We start from the raw sequence: 24053 nt of genomic DNA on the forward strand, positions 1-24053 counted from the left end.
CTTTGGACTGTGGGCAGAAGCTGGAGAAAACCCAGGCAGACACAGGGAGAACAAGCAAACTCCACACAGATAGACCCTGACAGAAAAGATTTCAAACCTTTGAAATGCTTGTACACTTTATTATTGAGCCATTCTTCTGCTATTCAATGCACTTTGTTCCACAGCAGATGTCATAGTAGAAAGTGATGCAACATTAACAGTGGATCTGTTCTATTCCAGTGAGGCAGCATTAACAACATCAGGACCCTGAAACTAAAGATGCTAAATGACATTCAACCATTATTAATTTGAGTTTTTACACGTCGGCTTCTCCTTCACTGACATGTAGAAACGTCCCGTGTGAAAAAGGATTCTGACTTGGGAGCGTTAACACATTACTTCCAGAGCCCGACAGAGCTGCCAACATGAGTGTAGTGTAGACTCATGTTTCCTCCCTGGATAAACCATATGGGAGTGATTGATTGATATATTAGGGGATGACATAACAGATATTACACCCACATAGAGATTTCCCCGAGCAGAATCTTTAGAAGTTGAAATTCTCATCCCGAGTGTCGACTCTTAAATATTTACTTACTTCCTCCCTGAGGGTGTGAATCTCTCAATGCTTATCTGTTCACACTGGATCTATACGTGCTATATGTCTATATGTTTTTCTTATATAGTTTGGGTGACTATCACAAGCCAAGCCTGCTGCAGGGTCAGGTCACTAACATGGTTTCTAGCAGTCTGAAAAGTCTATTAATTTTCTCCAGCCTGGACAAAATCCTGGATTTATCAGGAGCAGACGACATCTCTGTAGAGAGAGAAAAAGTTATCTGCAGCCGAACATTTCTCATTATCTCCATCATGTGATGAGCAGCAAACACGTATTAGTTCATTTACCGCCTGGAGTCTGCACCAACACTGACTTCTGCAGCGGGCAGCTATCAGCTACCTCAAATCAGCCGGTGCTATATAACAATGTGAACACTACAGGTGGGTGGAGGAGAAGTTTGAGTTTCCTGTGAAAGTCTGTAAAGAAGAAAAGTCCAAGGAAAAATTCTGGAAATAAGGGAAGGAAGAAATTGAAACTCAAAATTAATCTGAATGCACAAACTCTATGCTCAACAATATATCTCAGGATGTCTTTGTAAAGCTGTTTTCAGACATGCACTCAACTGTGCAGAACGACCTGGACAATCTCCCTCTGCGTTCTTCATATGTGAAAGGCAAAGTCCAGAAAATGTAAAATGGTCAAACAGACTGATTTGAAAGGAACCGCCTTCTTGAAAATATGTAATGTTAATCTGACCAAGGGATGAAGCAAGAGGAGCCTTTAGGCCAGAAAAGAAACCACAGCAACCTCTATTACTATAAATGTCACTCACAATCCAGCTAGCAGTCAAAACTGAAACTCATCCCAAAACGAGTGAACCAGCAGCGTACCGAGAATCAAATATTCATTACCTCACTCTAAAAGAAACCTATGGATCATTCACACTGATGCTAACTAGGCCGATATGAAGTAGATGTAAGAGACAGAGGGTGAGGCAGAGCAAACACTGCGGCAGCAGCTGCTCTCTGCAGCACGGCCATTAAGACGGGAGGAGGCAACGCTCCAAGGAGGAGGCATGTAATGAATGTGCATTGGTGGCGCTCCTCAACATCTGCGCACCCCTAAGCCCTGCCATACATTCACCTCCTCGTACATACACTCATCTTTTTTTTTTAAACCACGCCCTGCTTCTCTAATGTCTAGATTATGTTTTTGTTTGTTTGTTAGATTGTTTGCAGGATTACACAAAAAATACTGAACCGATCTCCACAAAACTCAAAGTATGTGGTGTGGAAGCACCCATTACATTTTGGTGCAGATCCAAAGCGGATCGAGGAATATTTGTTCCCCTTTCTTCAACATCATAAAAGGGCATTTTTCATTGATTTCTCAGAGAATAATTCACAGTTTTTGGGGAAAAAAAACTGGCATGTTTAGGGCAATGATATTTATTTGTTGCAGATCCAATAAAAATCTAAATTTAGTGAATTTAAATGCAGTTTCACATGGAGACTGCTGGTCCTTGGCAGTGGTGTGCACTCTACCAGTGCCATTCTAGTTTCTTTTAAACTTTGTCAAAGTGGGAGTGACATGTGAAAGGTGGAGGTGTTATAAAGTTAAAACTCGATGGAGACAGAGGAAGAGAAAAGAGGGGGGGATCGGGAGTGGGAGGAGGAAGAGCACCCCCATCCCCCCTGCTTCCTCCCCCGCCTCAGCACCTCCACCCCCTTACAACTTTTCTTTGGGGGCTTCTTATAAACCAACCATCTATCTCCATTATGCCCCTGAAATTGCTATTTGTCGCTTTGCGGGGAAGAAATAATCAATATGTCTTGTGGGGGCAGCGAGCGCATTAGAGGAAGCAAATTGATGTCTCTCGCCCCAGCGCTCCTCACCCAGCACACTGCACCACAGCTAATGGGAAGCCTCGCTGGCTGGCAGACAGGGAGCGAGCCTGTGTGTGTGTGTGTGTGTGTGTGTGTGTGTGTGTGTGTGTGTGTGTGTGTGTCAGTGCACATGAGTGAATGAATGAGCGAGTGGTCAGGCAATTGGGAATTCGTTAATGCAAAGTGAATGCCAGTGTTTGCCTGTGTGTTTGTGTGCTCATGTGTGTGTGTGCGGTCAACGCAAGCATCCACTGTGTGTGTGTGTGTGTGTGTATGTGTGTCCTGTCTGTTTGTGTGTGTCCAGTGGCGACAGAGCCTTATCTCTCACAGCCATCCGGTGTTAGGTCTTCGGGCTGTCAGAGGCAGATAGCCCTGTCACTACTGCAGCATCCCCCTTTTTCGCCGAGAGCCTTGAAGGCATCCTATGCCGACTGACACACCAGAAAATCCCCACCTGATAAGTGCATTGCAGACAGACGTGACTCGCGCACTGGTCTATCTCCTCTGCCTGGCTTTTATTTCATCACACTTCTCTATATCGTCTTCGATCACAGGCCGAGGAAAAGCAAACATCCTTTTCTTGATTTAAAAAAAAGACGTTCTTTTGAAAAAGCCCGATTTTCATCCAGCGAGAGCAAATTGTTAAAGTGTTCTGTCAGTGTTGAGCCTTGTCGATAGTGCCTGTGTGTTAGCACAGATGTATGGCTAATTCAACAGAACAAATATATAAAAACAAACCAGTCTGACTGAATAAAAAATCTTGGAGCTGCACTTGAACTTCATGGCACTGTGAAGAGCCAGAGGCAGATTTTCATGCTGAGGAATCTGGCCTGGTTCTTCAGAAACAACTGTATGTGGCGCACTGGCAAAACCATGGGACCTACTTTACAGGCAACTTGGTGCTTTTGTCATTCTGATTAGTATTCAGTGCACGGATGACAAGAGCCTCCAGTTTCTTAGTTTATATTTCTCTATTTGTGTTTAATTTTGCAGTGCATTTTTCTTTTTCTGAACTTATTCATGTATACATTTCCTTTTTCTACTTCCCTACATCTGCCACGCTCAAAATTATTAATTAAGACAATTAAAAAGCTGTGAATGCAGAATACAAATGCTTGCACACAGATCATATAATTAGGATTTAGTGTTTTTGCTTTGCTTTCATAATTTCGAGACCGAAACAATTAGTGTTGTGATACATCCATGGTAATGTAGTCATTTATCAAGAAAAACTGCAAACATTTGCACAAACGTGGATATCCTATGGGATTATTGGGCAGACAGAATAAGCAATTTGAAGATTTCATGCTGGGCATTAATCAGTGTTGTTTATCATTCAATAGAATAAACTGGAGTATAAAACATGTTGCATCTCACCACAGTTTATTCAAGAGCAGGTCTCTTTTGATCAATGCGCAAAATCTTCCTTCTTCAGTTGTATTTTGCTTAGTTGGAACCACAAGTGTCCATTTCTTGAGCATCACAATGGTATCGACAGATCAATAAGAAATGGAAATAATCATCAATTCTTATCATATACTTCTTCATATATATCTGAGATATTTATTATTCTGAGTGGGTAGGAGAGTCAAGATGACAAAATGTGAAGGGGTGTTAGTAGAATTCAAATCTCGTTCATGATGTTTGTCCCTGTCTGTTCTGCACAAATGCAAAAATGACACTTTGGAGGCAGCAACAGAATAACATTCCTGTCACGGCATTATAATGTGAGGAATGAATATGTAAATGGTGACTGATACTATGAAAGTCAGGGTATAAAATCAACTTCCTGTCATTCTTTCATAAACGCGCATGCACACGCACACATACACACACATAATCAATCTCTGGCGGTGTCACCCGAGTGCTCAGATGGCTACGTGTCTCATCTCAGACACAGGACGGGAGGCGTCACAACAGGATTCTCGATTATCCATTTATTCGCTGCAGAGGGCATTAGGGGCCTGTCAATCCTCATTTACCCAGACTGCACTTGCACAAAGCGAGATGCATGACCACACACACATTTGGCGTTGGCCACATTTAGCGAGACCGTAAACTATTTCTTAGTTTCTGAATTCTTCAACCAAAACTCTTTGGACTCTTCCTGTCCTTTTCCTAGTGGTGCTTCACTATTTAAAGATTTTGGACGTAAGACATATTTTTCCAATGGTTGAAAAATTCTGCATAATTTTGTGAAGTATGCTCTTTTATTCGTATATATTTTGTATAGTGTGTTATGATACCATGTTAATGTAACACAGGAATTTCCCAGTTTGGCATCCATTCACCCATCTCAACACTTTCAGCCCAAAGCCGATTGGTTCTTTTCTATAGACATGCACTGCTCTGTATGAGCAGCAGGACAATGTATTATTACGTAAACGCATTATGATTAAGATGAGATTTGAAAAGTCTTTAGAAAACAATAAAGCCCTATGGTGAAAAGGAATGAGCTACATTAGGCTGATGCATCTGCTTGGATCAATTGGATTGTTGGTTTTCATGAAATAAGAGAAACATGGCACGTCTCTACATCTCCTGGCTGAAAATCAGTATTTGTATGGGAGTATTTTTGAGACCATACAGACAGTTACTCCTCTAGTGCCGTCTTTATTTTTCGAATTTTCTTTTGACAAACTTTTTGTGTGGAGTTTGCCAGTGTGAGTTCCCTTCAGGTGCTCTGGTTTTTCACACAGTCCAAAAACAGGCAGGTTTGACTTTGGATAATTGGAGGCACTAAATTGCTTGTATGAGCGATTGTGGGTGTGAATTGGCCTTTTTCACAGCAGACGTTTTCACTCGACTAGTCGTGGTTTCAACAAAAAACATTCGATAGTGTGCTCCATAAATAAATGTTTTAGAGACTAAAGAACCACCAAGTGTCACTGACAGTGTTACATTGGCTGTTCTCTGACATGACCTGCAAGTAAAATCTGGAGAACTGGGTCTGAATAACCCAGGCTTTGCCTTTCACACATGCACAACACAGCGGTAAGTTCTCCGCACAGACACATTCACAACAGCAACAGATCCTCTGCATTATTTAGGGTGGTGCAGCAGGGTGCAGCAGACAGAGGCAGGAAGCATCATATTAAGTCCGCTGCAGAGATCACATGATCATGTTAACAACACCCCAACACCACAAATTACCTCTATTGACATCTTCGTCGCTGTCATCAATGTGTGTTTCTCCACTTTCTCACCAGGAGATTTCTTTTCTTTTCAGTTTTGCTTCTATCACGTGTTAGAAGCCTCATCACTTGCTCACTGTGAATCCAGTGGGGGAACACCTGCTATGTTCACACATTTGTTTCTACTGACTTTCTACAAGAAGCCCAGGTGGAGAAAGTTAGCAGAGACGGTGGAGGCTCTCACTCGGATGTTCACTCAAGGTGGACACATGTTGTCCATACAGTCTATAGGTGGCGCTGTGAGCTAACTGTCTTGGTTTAGCATGTTAGAATGCCAACATCTCAGTCCAACCAACCTAGCTACCCCTAGAGACGGGCTTATGCCAGCATGGATAAAACATAGAAACCACCTTTTAATGCTGTGTAATGAGGATCTACCAGCTTTTATATTGGTTGTTATAATAAAGCACATTTTGAAAGAAGGAAGAATAAACACAATGACTGAGAATTTAAGTATTTTTGAACCAAACCTTCTATATTTCTTTGTTATTTTTGGATCTGCAGGCAAAGCTCAATCTCCATCCCACTGTAAAACTCTTTTCGATGTCTCCCACAATGCAACACAACATTGTCAGAGAAATAATTCCACTACCAGCTGCATGCGACAAACATAAGCATTGTGCGACGCCGCGGGTTAATTCGCAGCTTTGATGGATGCTGAATCAAGGCTGTCGCTGCAAGCACAGAAGAAACCATGGCAATTAGAAAAGCCCTGTGTGTGAGAGTTGGCTGCTGCATGCACCGCTGGGTATAAATGAGTCTAGCAGCCTGGGCAACGTAGGCAGGGCTTTAACACAACACCACAGACACGCCTAAGACTCCCATTGTGCCTCGTGCTAATCCATTTCCACCCTAACAAGCTGCTGCCTCCGAACCCAGCCATCCAACCACAAGCCTATCCACCGTCTGCTGGGCTTGGTTCAGCTCCAGTATCCTGACTTTCGGCAGCCATTTTAAGCTTTCTCTGGCAACACTTGTCCACCACTGTGTTGAAACAAAGCTGTAATGTTTCTGCACCAAAGGGCTGCTACTGTACTTGTTTGAATTCATGTGTTCAGTGTGGGTTTTACTGAACGCGTGTCGATTAGTCTGTTTCTGATTTATACATCAAAATTGAAAGTCTTGCATCTCAAAGGAAATTAAAATACACTGACATAAGATTATGCCTTACAGAAGTGCATGTTTTCACAGTTTTCACAAAATGATTTACCACATCAGAAAAGTCAGAATTATACTTCATCTATAGTCAGAAGCTGTCCTCAGCATCACCTTAAAGTTTTGTTGTTTTTCTCCCTCATGCGCTGCATTTCGATTACTTCTATAACCTCCAGATATTCACACTTTTCTTGAGCATGGAGACTTATTTTTGTTTCTTTAGGATCAGAATTATAAACAGCTAGAACATTGAAAATGCCCCCGTTTGTTCTAATAAAACAGTCGAGACTCACCATAGAGAAATCAACGTGAACAGCACAATTTATTGTCCTTGCAGCTGAGAGGATTACCTCGGGTGAAAAGAGCTGAGTAGCCAAAAACTTTAAAAATTAAAAAGAGCATCCAAAGCCCTTTTGTTTGTGCCTGTTTTATTTACATTTTTATTAAAGTGAAGAAATAATTGAAGGAGCCATAGTTTCTTTCAATTTTGCAGTTTTGTAGCATCTACAACTTTTTAAACAAAGTGTGGTGTATTCTTATCCCACCTGGTATCAAGGTGACAAACTTCCCTGTGGGCTAAAGCACCGACGGCACAGAGACACTGGGTTTCATGAGATAAAATGATGTAAGAGGGATGATAAATGTGATTTCAGAGGCATGCAGGGGGGGCATCTTCAGGTGACTCAGCAAAATGAGACATCTATAAAATGTCTGAGGAGCAGGAATTGTTTGTTGTTGCATCTGTTCAGTCTCTTTTCATGTTGATTTATGTAATAAGGGACAAGCGTCATCAAAAAAAATCTGTAGAAAGGCTGCTTTGTTGAAATACTTGACCACTGTTGTTCAAACTGAACTATAAATATTCTACTGCTGTCCAGCAAGGGGATAATTAAATGAGTTGGAGTTTGGCAATAAAATATACATTAAATGTACACGATATATGTGTAAGATTATTCAATCATTTTGTCAAAGAAGTTGAAAACATCTGGGCACTAGAGTTTTTAGAAAATGTTCCCCAAACAGGAATAAATCGTACATTTGTTGGAAAGCATTTTCAGACGGGAATTTGCTACAGTGGAGCAACAACAGGAAGGTATGAAAAAGTGTGAATAATAACAACAGTGTTGCCTACATGAAAATAAGTCAAAGTATAAACCACAATGTGTTTCTGAAACTTCTGAGATGTGAATTTCCAACACAAGCTGTCATTTTGTTTAAGATAAGGAAGTTCAACTCAGTGTTCCCTCCACAGTTTGCAATGTAGCTCTGTATAAAGAAAACATCAAAATGTATAGAATAATATTACAATATTATTATTTACATAAAATACTTGTACGCAATTACTGAATCTTATTATTGTAAAATTGCACAGTTGAATCAGAAACAGTTGGTTTCTTTTTTGATGTAAGAAACTGTAAATGAATCTGTGCAGCGCTGCTGAGGCATTTGAAAATCACCTAAGTGATATACTGGCTTTCTATTTTAAAAATATGACTCATGGTCAGGCTTAAGGTAATGTACAGTCAATTATTTAAAATGAGATTATAAAAAACGGAAGCAGGCTGAGTTTTAAATGGTATTTCCTGCACGGCCATGCAATTTCTCTTTAAAATCCAAATGAGACAAGAACATTCATGTTTCAAACGCCACAGGAAAGAAATAAGATGTGTGCTAGACCTGAATACAGATGAAATATGGTTTTATAAATGTCCTACATTCTGGTATAGAGCCACCTTTAGCTTGAACAGAGTGAGTAACTGGTTGCAATGTCCCTTTAGCAAGTTTTTCAATCCATAAACACCTCTAAATCTTGTGTCTTTGTTTATCATCTTTCAACAAAATGAAAAAAATGAATGAGCGTACTTTGAAAAAGTCAATAAACACTCTGGTTCTAAACAGATACCAGAGCATTAATGTGAATTCTACAATGTATTTTTGCCTCACATTTCACAGCTGCTTGGTCCATTTAAAGTAAATGTTTCTCGGCACAAAGGCAGACACAGAGAATATGAACCGAGTAAACTCCAGACGATAAAAACGCAGCACATCAGTAGCTGCTGGGCCGAGCTATGCATGGGGGGGCTTATTGGTTTAATTCTCAAAATACACTGAGATGGAAGACTGCATGAGAACAAACAACTGAAGGGGCTGTTTGTGCATGTTTACGTGTCTCTGCCATCTTTCCCAACACGTACAGCAGGCCTAGTGCAAATATTAGCACTGCAGCTATTGGGAAGCAATCTGGCTGACACCATATTGTTTGGGTTTTTTGTGCCGAAGCTTCAGTAAACAGAGCTGAACAGACACTGAATGTTGCCTCTGTTGTTTTGCTGCTCTAGGAGAGTTTGTGCTGGTAATGAGCTGTAAGTTCAATGGCTTCCATCCTCGCTGTCGCTACGCCTTGGCTGGCTTGTGCAGCGTATTGGAACAATGGCATCATTTGTGTGCTGTTTCAGTTGAATGTCATTTTGTTTGGAGCCGGCGCACAACAGCACGGAGGGTGGCATGTTGGAGTGAACCCCATTACATCTGTGTGGCAGCTAATCACCCTCTGTCTTTTAATTCCTGTACAACCTGTTTTAGTTAGATTTAGTCATTGTGTCAATACTCTTTTCATTTGTTACATTCAGCAAACAAACTGTATTGTTTAGAATGTAAGTGCTAGGTCTGATCAGTGTAAGACTTTGTTCTGCGTTTAATTAAATTGACAAAATCAGATTGTGTGGAGAGTATGTTGGTAGAATTAAATCTCCTGTGGTGTGGCAAACGTGAAATCTGATTTCAACTGGACTTTTTAGAGCAGTCATGTTGTATTGGATTTAAAGCAATTAGCAACAAAACAATTGCAGCCCTGTAGCCACGATTGAAGACAACAAGGGAAACCAATTACATCTGCGGAATTTATACTGATTGAATAAGGGTTTATGTTCTACAGTTGATTATTAAGTCTCTATGTTTTTAAGACAAAATTTGACAATTTTAGTTGCAAAGTAAAAGGAATTAGGAATTATCCACCAGAATTACATTGCTGGCACCAGACGATAATGTCAAGGGATAACAATTGAAAGAAAATATAATGAAGCAAGAAAGTGACAATATAAAAGTGTCAGCAGCACAAGTCTGCAAATCTTATATCAATTGCTCCTAAAGTGAAAGTAATGGCTGAAATTGTTCCATTTTAAAAGAGCTAAAATGAATTGTTTGGTTACTTGTGTTCTGAGGAACAACCAGATTCATGTTTTGAAATATTATCACTGCATAAAATTGTGGCAATCAAAACAACTGGCAAACTTGAAGTTAAAACTTCCTAATAAAACATTTGCAAAGAGCAATATTAGTATTTATTAGGAGTCACGTCTCTGGCCCAGTCCAATAGTCCCTATTCTGTTCCCTCTGCTTTTGGTCTCCTCCACTTCCTAAAGAAAAATGCAGCTCTTTAGCTACTAAATGCTCCACTATGTTTACTAGGTAGCAGCTAGTTGCTGTAGTTGTTAATAGAAACACTGATTGGTCCAACTTTAAAGATAAGTAACAAAAACTCAACTAATTTAAAATTTATTTTTAATAAACTTCTTTGAAAAGTGACTTCCTAATACTGGAACAAAATGGAAGTAGTGTGTTTAATAAGACATGCACTCTGACATCTCGTGGCCTGCACTGATGCATCAGTATGTCTCCCACACTCACCACACAACACTCTCTGTGGTCCTGCCCTTTTGAACGGATGACTCTCCCTCAGTGATAGTGTGAAGCCTCTATCTGAGGCAGGAGCGCTGACGTCTATTAGATCTATAAATCATGTTAGCCGATGGGTGAGGGGGTGCAGGGGGTGCACAGAGAGCTCAGGGTCGTAAATCTCATTACCTCAGACTGCTGACAACCCCTCTCCCCCAACCGTCTCACCCCCCCACCGTCTCACCCTGTCCTCAATCTCTCCCATTATCAGCTGACCTTGACCGCCAATCCAGACACTTTACACTCAATCAGGGCTGCGGAGAGGGAGTGTGTGTGTGTGTGTGTGTGTGTTTACCTTGCATATTTGTGTCATGATATTCAGAACCCCCCTTCTCCCATTTCCTCTTAAATGAGGCTCTTAGATTTTGATGAAGATATCAGTTTATTCTTACTCCTGTCAAGTTGTCATAATTTTCCTTCCATCTCACTTGTCTGTCACTCTTAAAGATGAACACACACACACACACACACACACACACACACACACACACACACACACACACACACACACACACACACACGACAGAAAAATGTCTCATTCTTTTAATGTAAAATTAGCAGCACAAAACAAATGATAATGATAATTTAACTGTGTAATGAGTTTTTTCTATTGTTGGTTAGATTAAATCTTACAGCTCTAAAAGTTGTTGTTCTTATCTGTACCGTGGTGTATGAACAGATGCGTTGTCTCTAAGTTCTGTTGAACTGAGTCACTTCCCAAGCTGCGGTGAAATGGCTAATAAATGCCCACCTGTAAGCACATCACGGCTCATTTACAGTCTAATGACTAATGTAGAAACACAGTCCTGTGACTGCGTAAAGCTTTTTCTCATGTAGACTCCAGACAATGTCTACACAATCAGATCTGGACATTGTGCACCACTGGAGAGCGTCTGTGATTCATTCTCATCTACTGGAACTACCCTGTTTAGTTTGGGTGAGGGGTGGCACCTGTAGTTAGAGCAAGGGACCAGGACATGATGCACTCCTGAAATTGTACATTAGCATAATGTTGTTAGTATTTAGCTCAAGATAATCAGCCTCGCAGACAGTCTTATTTTAATTCGTTTGTTGACTTTAATCAGATCCGCAAGTACCAAGCACAACTGTTTTGAATTTAATTTATCAAAATCAAGATGAAAATATGAAATGATATTGTGTCAAGTATCATTTTATAATAGTTGTGTCAATAGTTTGCAAAGCCTGATATTCTTAATATTATACTGAGTTGAATTATACCACTTTTTTAGACCTCACACAACCTGTTTGGGAATACTGTACTTAGATAATTATGTGGGTGAAAAAAGTCCATTTGAATTTAAATTGGAGAGGCAGAATAGACGAGGGGAACACATTCCCACCAGAAATATTGTAATTACATGGACTGTGCTTTGCCAACTGCATGCTGCTACTCTGCTTTTTACAAGTAAATGGCACATTATTGTTGTTAGTGAAAAAAAAAAAGATTCATTTGAAGTTGCAGTGATTTTCTGCTTTGTAAATTTCAACCGGCACCTCTTGGCTTTTCCCTGAAAAGCTGAAAAAGCTCATAACTTTACACCTGTTGACAACACGAGTCTGCACAGATGCGCTGATCTTGGACGGATGTGGAGGCTGCACGGCTGCCAACAATCACAGCTCGTACAACAGAAATATTTCCTCTTGGCAGCCACGGCTACATAAACTTGGCAAAACTTTGAGAAACAAAAAAGTCCCATGCAGGTCACACAGGGTGAAATATCTTTTTGTTGTGTAAATCAAGCCTCTGGCACTGCCCTTGGTCTCTGATGGTTGTCTGAGATCTCCTACTGTGTTCTCGCTACCAGCACCAGTGAAACAGACATAATGAATGTAAGACTTCCACACAGTGTCTGGCGCTGCTTGCAGTCTCCATATTTCTCCCATTTTGTGTCTGTTGTCCATTTCTCTCCTTCCTTCCTCCTCCTCCTCTCTCTCTCTGTACTTTCTCAGTGACTTGCCCTGTCAGAATCTCACTTATAAAAACAGATATTGCACAATATTGCACAGAACATCACCTCAGGAAACACAGTAGTATGTCCTTATGTAAGCAACTGTCTTAAAGAAACTATTTTAATGCTGACACAAAAATTAATTCCACTAAAATCAGCCCTGCGTAGGAGTGGTTATAATTCAGTGTGCAGCCTCTTTCTCAGTGCAACATTTCTTCAACTCTTTTGCTGCAGCCTCACATGCATCTTAATGGGTTTTCGTGCCTGGAGCAGATTCAAGGCCGGAGCAGGGATCCGCTGCATTGGGCTGCTTCAATAATAACTCATATGACAACACTCTCGGCTATCACACAACCCCCAAACTATCACTGTTCCACCACTGTGCCTTTGAGAAGACAAGTTCAACCTGAATAATTTAGCTGCAGTAGTCAGTGAGCAAGATCGCCCGGAGGAAGTTCCTGAAAAGTGCATCATGTTCCCCTCCAGGCGAAATACATGGGCTGGTGACAGCTTCAGTCATGTTTGAGAGCTGAGGATGTGCCCAACACTAATCACTAGTAAATCCAGGTGTATCACAGTGTAATGGAGAACATGACTCGGAGGAGGAGAGTCCCTGCAGTCACTGGTACTAACAAGACAGTCGATTCTGAAATCACTCAACAGCAACGCCAATATTTCAATACAACAAATGGAGAAATACAGAATACCAATGAATAATTTTATATTCGGTAAATACATGTACGCTCCTGTTTGGATCTGGTCTATGCACGGAAGGAGGTATAATGGAAAACTGAAGGTCGCTGACGCACACCCTCAAAATTTCAATAATGAGTCATGCCGACCTGCAGGTAAAGCAGCTGATTGGTTGATCCAGCTCATGTTGGAATTTGAAAGAAAAATGAAAAAAAACGTATCAATGATTCAATCAAAGTGAATTATCACTATACCAGTAAACCAAAGATTGTAAAAGGTCTTATGTTAAATTGAAAGCTTTTATTCCCTAGAGGTAATCTACAACACTGGACATTTAAATATCAATATTTAATTTTTAAAAATGAATAAATCTCAGTTTATAAGAATTATAGTGCAGTGCCTGTTTAAAATGTACATTATGGTCAAGTATGCAAAATGACCCGTTTCAAAAACACACAGAATGAACAGAAGAATGGAGCAACACTGGTGTGATGATCAGAACTAGATCTTTACATTGAATTTATTCGTCAAATCATGTCTGTATTCTTTTCCTGCTTGGGGCAATGCTATCATGCATTAAGCCAACAGCTATTCATGCCAATCGAATAATAACAATAATAAAAATAATAACATTATCTCCCATTTGTCCTCTATCTGTGACTGACACACACACACACCCAGTGTCCTGTTCCGCTCTGTAACACTCTGAGGGCCACCTGAGGGAACCACATCACAGGTTTGTTTTTCCTGTATCTGCTCCATCAGAGAGCAGCAGGCCTCATTAGTGTGTGGCCCCTGTAGGGTCCCGGGGCCCCACAACCCACCGAGCCAACCTCCAGTCGCCCCTTGGGCTCTGAGCCGCAAACACAACAAATCACTGAAACAAAAACGCGTACTAGCATCCCTAATGCCCGAATCTTTACACTTCAAAAACACAATTATGCTAATGCCAGGAATCATTTGCCATTCCTACTCTGATTTAATGCAGCCTTTTAGTGGGGAAAGCTAATTAGAGGCTTTAATTAACATGTGCGACACAAACTGAAGAGAAGTGCGAAGGAGCCTGTCGATCATGGAGGAGCACAGCGAGAGTGGCAAAAGAGGGAGAGCGAGAAAGGGAAGTCTGAAAGCTATGCAAATGAGGCGAGGGAGCGCCACAGGGAGGCGTGAATCTCTGCCGCTACAGCAGTTCCTGTAAATATCACCGTGACCCGTAGACTGAGTGGAGTCATCTCATTAACACAGATTGGAAAGTGTCACCAGAACTCAGCCCACGAGGGTCAGCGCTGATACGATTCAACCTGAGCTTGGTGAGGGTGACATCATTAAAACTGTGGCAAAACGCTGGATTTAAGAGCACGGTCAGTAAAGCAAATAACTTATTCCACTCACATCATCTTTTCCAGTATAACTACCAGAGGGCGGATGGTGCAGTGCATTGCTGGACACTTAGAAGCTAGACCTTCATACTATGCCTCCATCGCTGCAGATAACATGCTGCCTGATGCATATTGTGACTGCATTTGACACAGCCAGTGTGTAAATTAAAAGGAAACACGTGGCCAGAGGAGTCATCCCATTAACACGGATTGTGTGGTGAACTCTGAATTCTGCATTATTGTTGCACAAGTTGAGCCCAGGATATCATCATCATTACAACAGGTAGATAGAGAAAGTGAAAATAATCGCCTTGGCTTTTTGCAGCGCTGCAGTTTCCCCCCCTGAAAATAAACTGGGCCACAAAAAATAGAAAGCAGAAGCAGAAAATAGGAAAAGTCAAGGAAACGTGCCGATTTAAGGCCTTGGATTTTGTTCTGTTGTTTGTTGTTTGTTTTGTTCTATTCAAGAGCTTTATTCATTTTTCCTTTTTATTAGGTTCATTTTGGAGTTTCAAATAATTCTGCGGCAGAGGAGGATGTCATTTTCCATACTAGATCTATAGGTTTTTTTAATGAACCTTAAATTGTTTTTGCACATTTGATCAAGTTACTTAGTCACAATATTGTAAGGTTGATTTTGTCTGAACAAGGCTCATTTAACTTTATTGTATTTCATAAAATTGTCTATTTTTTCTATATTCTGAAGGAAATAGTAATTATGGCTGTGATATTTAAGTCTCTGCAGTAGAAGTCTTGATGCTTCTACTCTCAGTGTTGTTATCTGTCTACATGGCTTCAGTCCAGCATGGGCTCCGGTGGATTTCCCCTTGGGGATCAATGCAGCAGCAGGGAGGGAAAGAAGCAAAATGAGCAGCTTCTCTGATGGATACATGTGAACCACTTTAAAATGTATAGAGAGAACTGTCCAGATAGAGTTAGGATTACAGTCCTGAAGTATTGATCCATCTCTGAGTTTCTAACCTACATGGTGTAGTTTTACTGTGAAGTACACACTCTAATTCCCTATTCACAGATTAAGTCAGCAAATGTATCATTAATATTAATTGATATACAGATGAGTGCTGAAACAGGGACGTAATAAATACAACAGCAGAGCACTCCACTTATTAAACTCTATAAATACACTGAAGGATCTTGTCTTGTCCCGACACATCAAACACTGCTCACACTTCATAACGTCTGATCTTAACTTGGGGCTAGCATCCATCACTTCACGGATCTTGAGAAGAGACAGTACGAACAGTGAAGCTTACCTGTGTGTTCAGGACAGTCAGTCCTCTGACAGGTTCAGTCACGGCGAAACACGCTTCACGGCACATCGTGTCTCCTTGACCTGCAGATGAGATGTGGAAAATGGTTGGTAAACGCATCGCAGCTACAGCATCCATCTCATTCCAGCAAAACTAAATGATGGTTGTGCTTTTTTTTTTTTACCCTGGAGACAGTTTTGTCATTTTCAGAAAAAAAACAACATTTGTGAGTCATGCAATGAAACATTAGGGCAAAGTGCGAGTTAGGCTTCTGTTACATGCAGTATTCACATGGTGTTTTCTGTCCACATATACAACTTATGTACTCAGTGTCTACACTTGTGCGTAAGAGATGCATCTCTGCACCAAACTAACCAAACAAATGCTCACGTAACGTAACTACTACTATATATTAGCTGGTAGGCAAAAACTTTAGCTTCCTGCTGTGGTGTGGATTTAGCATTTACGATAGCATCTATCTTTTCAGACATTGGTAGAGACCAAAAACGGAGCTTAAAGCAAACATGGCTCCAGATGAATTATAATATTGCTCCATGTCCCATATGTGTAACTAGTCAAGCTAACACATTATCCATATCAACTTCAGAGTGAACGATAACAGTATCTGTTGTGTTATGCCCCTAATGACCAAAAGGGGAATCACAGCTATTATAATACCTTGACTTGTCCATCTTACATTTTTGGACGCCTCTGGTCAAATAGTCACTCAGAATTATACATATTTATGCCACAACATTTAAACAATGCACTACATGGTCTAGCACAAATGATTTTAACAAAACCTTTTTAGTTTTAGAGTTTATTTCTAATGCATGATTGGGGCCCTAGAGCTAGAAGTGGAAACCTTAATTTTCAAGGATCAGGATTAATTAAAGTTTGCTGTGAAAAGGTTTCTACTTCAACGTTTATCAATGAACAGTTTGTCAACAACGATTCGTCTATTAATCAAATATTTAGCACCAGTTGTTAGACACCGCTAACGTCTGCAGTCACAATGAGTCAAACAAGGTGCTCTTGTATATAAACACTCAGTTTTAACTGTGTGGCAGGGTAACATCTTGCTCAAGGTCACCGACTATTAAGTAGTCGACCTATAAAATATGTTTCTCAAAAATATGATACAGCAGAAACTTCTTTGCCTGAGGACATTAGGAGGAGATGAGGTGAGCTCACACTGAGTCTAGAAAAAAACCTAAAAATCCCATCTGTTTTTAAAAGGACAACTTTTCAGCAGAAGCAGAAAGTGACAAAGTAAATTATACCAATTATTTCTTACCGGTGAAAATAATAACCTCTGCATAGGAGGTTATGTTTTCAACTGCATTTGTTTGTTAGTTTGCAGGATTACACAAAAACAAAAGGACTTCCACAAAACTTGGAAGGATTTGGGTCAGGGAAGAACCAATTAAATTATGGTGCAGATCCATATCAGGGGGCAGATCCAGGATTCTTTAACATTTTTGTTGAATAATTGATGGATCTTAATTTAAAATAATGATATTGGGGGCTGATTTGGATGCAATTTGGTGCAGATCCAAATAAAAATCTGGATCTAGAGAATTTATTGGCGGAGGTATGAACTCTACCTGGTGCTATTCCAGGTATTGGTTGTAGACCTAATAATTGGAACTTTTGAGGAACTTTAAAACTTGATGTACATTTTGCTCATGCCATAACATTTTTAATTCCTGACTTATTTATTAATTTAGTTTAACATATATTGGTACTTAAGATCTGAATACTTTTGTATTATAGTTTAAGAAACATAACCAAAGTTCATAGCGAGGTCATGGACCTGCGGTGCAATAAACTCAAATGTTTGTATCTCTAAATTAGATGCAGATATATGAAAAAATGAAGCCACCACGTAAGAGTGCACATATATTTCTATTAGTCCTGAAAGACAATAAAGAGAAATCTCATTATGTCAGTAAACAGTATTTCATAGCGCTCATGAAGAAATCAATATAATGTAGAGAGAGAGAGATGGAGCTGAAAAAAGCAAAATGGTAGTGTTGCTGAGGTTGGCATCAGAGGGGCCTTTATAGTGAACTTGATTAAAAGAAAATTGCTTTCAAGTGCTCTCAGCAGACTGGGATGTTGAGTGGGAGTGCTCTCGTGTGCAACGCTGGTGGAGTATCACAAACTAGGCTTTTAGGGTGAGGAAACAAGATGAAGAAATGCTTTGAAACGGCCTGAGGACAAAGAATGTGGAGGCACTAGTGACACGGTGGTGCAATATTACTGCCATTATCATTTTCAATGCATTTTCATTCAAAGGCCATTTCCCAGACTTGTGAGATGAAATTCATTCTGGGCTCAACACTGATTCTTTTTTCAGAACCTCTGCATGATGACAAGACTTCAGGTTGTTATGGGTAATTTTTTTTTCTGGGTTATCTTTTATAATTTTGCGGGGTTTTTTTCGATTAAACTTTTTCATATTGCTTCTCACTGTGACTGAATAAAAATGTGCGCGCATGCCTCAAATAATCCAAAGGGATGAAAAGTAGTGGAAAAAAATGAAATCACATAATTGTGGATTTTAGCTTGCTAAGTATTCACCTGACAGGAGTGTCAGACAGATGGGGTCTTCAATTTTGGAACCGTCAACTTTTTGTAATTTATTCCCCCTTGAATTCAAAGTGACATCAGGAGATCAGATCCTCTGCCTGATTTCCATGAAGCGTTCACCTAATTGGCTTTTAAAAACGGGAGGAGTGAGAGCTGGTGAATAATTTAACTCCTTGGTTTTAAAGTTATCTGAGTAAAGTTAAACTTTCCTTGATTTTTTCTTTTTTTTAGAACTACTATCCAGAAATAAAATTTTCATTTGAATTTAATTTTACACTCAGTTTCTCGTCCCTGTTCTCATTAACACCTATTGTCAGTAAGGTCATGTATGAAGCGAGCTGCAACACCAAAGAGATTCTAACATACAGCTGTAGCTTTCATGGTGTTGAAGAAGAAAATAGACTCAAAACAATGAACTCTGTGAATTACATTCACCCCAACTTCACCCTTAAAGCATCTTCATCTTTGTGTGTTTGCTTTATGGGTCGAACGGATCAAAAAATCTGCGAATAATGAGGATTATTCATTTTCATTTCTCTGCACTGGGTTTACTTTGATACACACTGGTTTAGCGCACAAACATGTGCACTGTATCTGAACATCATCTAAAATGCATTAGCATATGCACTGTAGCACAGTAAACAATGATCCCGCAGAGATTTAACAAAAAATAGGTTTCTTAGTGAATAATTTAAAGTGTTTAATGAGTTTATTTCCCCAAACATACTGTAAGTGTGTTTGCTCATTTGTTATTTTGGTTGTAATTGCGTTAATTTTGTTGATATTAACAATTGCAGAGGCCAGAAACATTTTGTTTTAATAAACTGCACTGTTTAAATTGGTTTCTCTGCAAATGAGTTTCAGTTTTATAATGAAAGATCTTAATATCCTGGTATAAAGCGCTTAGATATTACATTTTAAATAAAAAGTTTGTAATTGCAGAAATCATAATTCACATCTGCATGGTAAATATTAAGCTGGAGTGAGAGTTAGCTTAGCATAAAGACTGGAAACACAGGGAAACTGGTAGCCAAAAGTAACACAATCCACCTACTACCACCTACAAACCTATTGTTTTCACACATTCTATAAAATGCTGTTATCCAGCCATTCATATAATGAGAAACTTTGGCCGTCTCAATTAAACGATAACATTGTTTGCCCCAGACGTCATAGGACAGACAAGTCCTGTTACCTTGAGTAAAGTTTGTGAATTCTCTGGGTTTAGGACTAGTTGCTTTTAGGCATTTGATGAAGAATTGTTAAACATTATATCTTTACATTGGTGAATCTTGTCATTTGAAATCCAAGAGATTTTTTTCAGCCTCTGAGCTGAAGCTGACAGCAGCCAGTAGTGACTTGGTATTCGACAGGACATGTAGCCCACAGACAGACACGGAGACGAGACGGGACACTTCAGTGACCACGCTCAGATGGGTGAAATTCCCCGGTCCAACAAACTCATCCCACACGATCGATGGCTGCTGTGACAACGGCCCCTCTCGTCACAGGCTGGAGAACAAGCTGTTGTTGAAGGTCTGAGAACGGTAGATAGGCCCCCGGAGGGGAGGCTTGATTTACGAGCCAGAGTCAAGATGGAGGCATGGTCGCCCACGTACTGTAGACGGCCTTCCTGCAGCATCATTCTCCCTCTCCCTGCCTGCCTGCCACTTTACTCGTCTTCCCTCCAGTGCCCATTTGCCTGCCTGTTGACAGCAGCAATGGGCTGGAATGACATATCACTCAGGGAAAACCCAAACCTTTCTTTGTGTTCTTTACTTTCAGTTAGATGGTGAAATCCTACATGTCACCTTTACTTGGTTTTATTTTCTTTACAAACTTGATGTTCAGTTGTTCGGATAGATAATGTAAGAATAAATTTCACATGCCATGTAGTTATCTGCCACTTGGAGAAACAAACTGGTGAAACTCAGGAGGTGCTACCTCCCTGAGAAAAAACACACAAGGAATTACTTTGTGGAGGACGTATCACCCTCAGGTGATCATATACACTCACTGGTATCTGGCGTGTCAGACGTTAAGCAGAGAAGAAAACAAATATATCAGATGGTGCAGAATCTGCAGAATCAGTGGGCAGGTAAGTGATTTAGACTCGTGGATTTTGTTCTCATATTTCAACTGATTTCAGATAAAAGTAGAAATATTGCACAGTACTCAGAGAAAAGATGGTTTTGTTTTTCTGTATCAGTCTTAGATTTATAGACTTGTGCATTCCCACAGACACTATCTCCACAGACTACTAGGCCTGTGACAAAAAAAAAAAAGAAATCAGCAATCACTTTTTAGATTAACTGGTTATTTTTTTTAAATAAAAAAATGTCACAAAGTCGTGAGGAAATGTCCAAAGCCTAAAGATATTCAATATACAATATGATTAAAACGCAGTAAATCTTTTTCAATCAACCTCTTCAGAAATTGGATTTTACATAAAAAAAACAAGTCTTACAGATAAAGTGAGATTTAAGTATTAATCCTAAACAAAATGATCAAATCTACTACAGAGGTTTGTCTTGAAACTTTGACTCAAATGTTCTTAAATTCTACTTAAATTGTTTGTCATGAATATTGAGTTATGAAGAAAAGTTTTTTTAAGTGTTTTGGACTCCAAGCGAAACTACTTAGCAATTAACTAAACAGAAGCCAATTACTTTTGTGTAGGGCAACTAATTGCGTCATGGTCCATACATTTCACCTGTTTCAAATCCTCTTTAATAAATCTATCAGCTTTTGGACTTGGCTGATGTTAATGTGGGAGCTGTTACAGGACTTTGGACACTCACTGTAATGCACATTTATGTAAGAACAGAATTTAAAGCATCATACAAGTGAACTATAGACAGAGCCCAAATGCATTTAAACCCCTTTAAGAAATCTGTTGTCAGTCTGTTCAGCACTTGACCACATATTCTGGGGATGTTCTTCCCAACACGGCGTACAGTTGCACTCCCATCCCCCTCTTTATTTTATCGGGCTGCTGTTGAGCGAGTGAAGACACCCTGCCTCCATCTCTCTCCTGAGCCGTATCAATATTCATGGGTCTGCCGGGTGCGTTTGTGCGATGGCTGTCTCATTAGCCTTTGATCCCCTTGCGCGAGCCTTGTCGGAGCGTTGCTGCGCCAACAACAGAGCGCCGTTTGAAGTGCAGAGGGAACAGCTGCTTGCATTGATCTCCATATACTTTCTCTGCCATCCACATGCCCGTCCACAGACGCACAGATGCTGCCCACAGGCACATGAATTCATGCATCTACTGTAGGGCTGCACTTTGGTACAGTCTGACCTGAACACTGCAGCAACTGCAGACGCACCCTGCTTCAAACGGTTTTAGAGTATGTAATGTCAAATATACATATATATATATATATATATAGAGAGAGAGAGAGAGAGAGAGAGAGAGCAGGAACAAGACGATCATTAATCAATTTATCGAAATTCATCAGCAGCGATTTTGATAAGCCATTAATCAGCTTTTAGACTTCTCATCAAAAAAAGCTATATCATTTTTGACGGTTGGTCAGACAGAACAAGAACCCTGAAGACATCACACTAGACTCTGGAAACCTGTACTGACATAACATTTTTCCGACATTAGATTAATTGAATTATCAAGACAGTAATTGACAGATATAGATATTTTAAAAAATTGTTAGCAGCCCTACAACAATTTCTTATATGGCTCTCTATTAATCCTCAATTACAACTAGAAAGATAATAAAGCAAATCTATAAATAATATGACATCTTATTCTGGGCATGTAGTAGTTTAAATATTTTACCCCAAGGTCTTATCAACAGGTTTTATGCAAAACAGACCATCGTGGAATCTTTCTTGCAGGGAATAAATAACCACGATTTGAGCTGAGATTACACAGAGAGTATTAATAAATGTATTGAACATTCATATTGAGCCATTTTCTTTTTAAGGTAGAACCACAAAACCATCAAATTACTATGCAAGTTGGAGGAAAATGGTTTGTTAAAGCCACTTATTTGCCACCAAGAGGCAGTAGAGATTATGGAAATAACAGAATTACTTGAATAGGGAATATTTTAATCCCACAAATAGTCAACAAGTGCATTTGTATAAGAAAAATACATTTTACAGTATGATCCACCTTTTCTTTGTGAATTATGAAGCTTAATTTGCTTTAAAAACCAGATGAAGCAGCCAAAATGACATGACATCATGGGCTGTGCAGCCACAGCACATCTGCTGCTTTATGAAGGCGCCACTGAAAAACACACTTCTCGAATTTTACATGAAATGCTGGTTATAAAAAGCACAGTTCAGATTACATATAAGATTCACAAGCCAGAGAGCTTTTAAAAAGACACTGAATCACCTAATTACTGCAATCGTCTGCCGCGCTCTTTGTTATTACAGGGCTATTCACTTCCTCTCATGTAATGTTAAGATATTTGCCGCTGTGCAGCCGGTGAGGAGAGGGTCGTCCAGCTAGTATGACATCATGACACCTGCACAAAGACAGCCCCTGCGCTAGTCCACTCAATAATTCTACACTCTGGTCTGAAATGGTATCTGCTGCACGGAGACCTCAGTTCAAAATTAAGACCAGGAGTGTGTCCGGGCTATTGTTCCCCTGAGGACAGGTTAGCAGATCAATACTGCGAATGTGCCTGATAACATTAGGCCGTCCTTAATGGCACTAATGAAGAGAGTGGTTGACACATACTTAGGAGACTTGGGTTAGAAAAACAGTCTGTTAGCGGCGGAGCTGGTTTTAAACATTTGTCACAGTTTAACATATATTTTTAGAACTGCGGCTGCACTGGAAACTGTATTCAGTCATTATTTCACAGAATGTTATAAAAGATAAAGACTATTTCTTACATTACATTAAGATCAAAAGAGCATAACCCAGCAGGATAGAATAGTAACAGGTGCATTTCTGCAGAAAAAAACATTTTAAATCAATAGTTTACTTAAAAATCGACACCTGACAAAAGATGAGTTACAGTAAGCTTTGGTTGTGCACGTGCAAGAGAGAAATAGAATAGAAGCTCATGGTGTTGTGTTCTGCTCTGCAAACAAACTAAATACTGAATAAAAGAGCATCTGAGCCCCGTTTATGATTCAACCAACTCTTTTGTCTGTCCTTTGTAATGTCAGGTGAACTAGACTGATTACAGGAAATGTTATCAGACTTCAAATGTCACAGAATCTAAATCTCAGCAGAATCGCTGCTGACATTTTGATAAATCAGACCCTATTTTGCACCATCTACACACACACACACAACTCACACAGACACACACACTCACACACTCACACAGACACACACACTCACAGTGTAAAGCCTTGTACTTGGCAGGATCTTTTCACACACAGACTCATTACTTAACACCCTCCTAGTGCCTGACTGCTGCTGGTTCATGGTCCTGATTAAGGATAAAAAGAGGAGAGGCTCAGACGTGAGGCAGCAAAGTGTAACGTACCTCAAAGTGGGGGTCTTGGTTCTTTTAACTTGAGGAGCTGCTGGGATGCACCGCTGAGGCAGGACTGTCAACTACTTCTTCTCCTCTTCTCTCCGTGTCGTTCCCGGGATGGAGTCTCAGGAGGAGAGCTGCTCCTCCGCTGCCTCCTCACCGCCTCTGG

The 24053-nt window shown here is 40.0% G+C and overlaps 1 long non-coding RNA gene across 1 annotated transcript in view; it reads right to left on the minus strand.

Annotated features, from left to right (window-relative positions):
• LOC138406787 (uncharacterized) overlaps window positions 1-24053 on the minus strand; it is a 44424-nt gene extending 20371 nt beyond the window's left edge. The window contains exons 1-2 of the long non-coding RNA XR_011240162.1: window positions 23894-24053; window positions 15825-15904 (exon numbers count right to left, since the gene is read on the minus strand). This is a non-coding gene — a long non-coding RNA (uncharacterized lncRNA). The remainder of the gene's footprint in view (window positions 1-15824; window positions 15905-23893) is intronic.

Source organism: Paralichthys olivaceus, chromosome 23 (genome assembly GCF_024713975.1).
Source record: "Paralichthys olivaceus isolate ysfri-2021 chromosome 23, ASM2471397v2, whole genome shotgun sequence".
NCBI lineage: Eukaryota > Metazoa > Chordata > Actinopteri > Pleuronectiformes > Paralichthyidae > Paralichthys > Paralichthys olivaceus.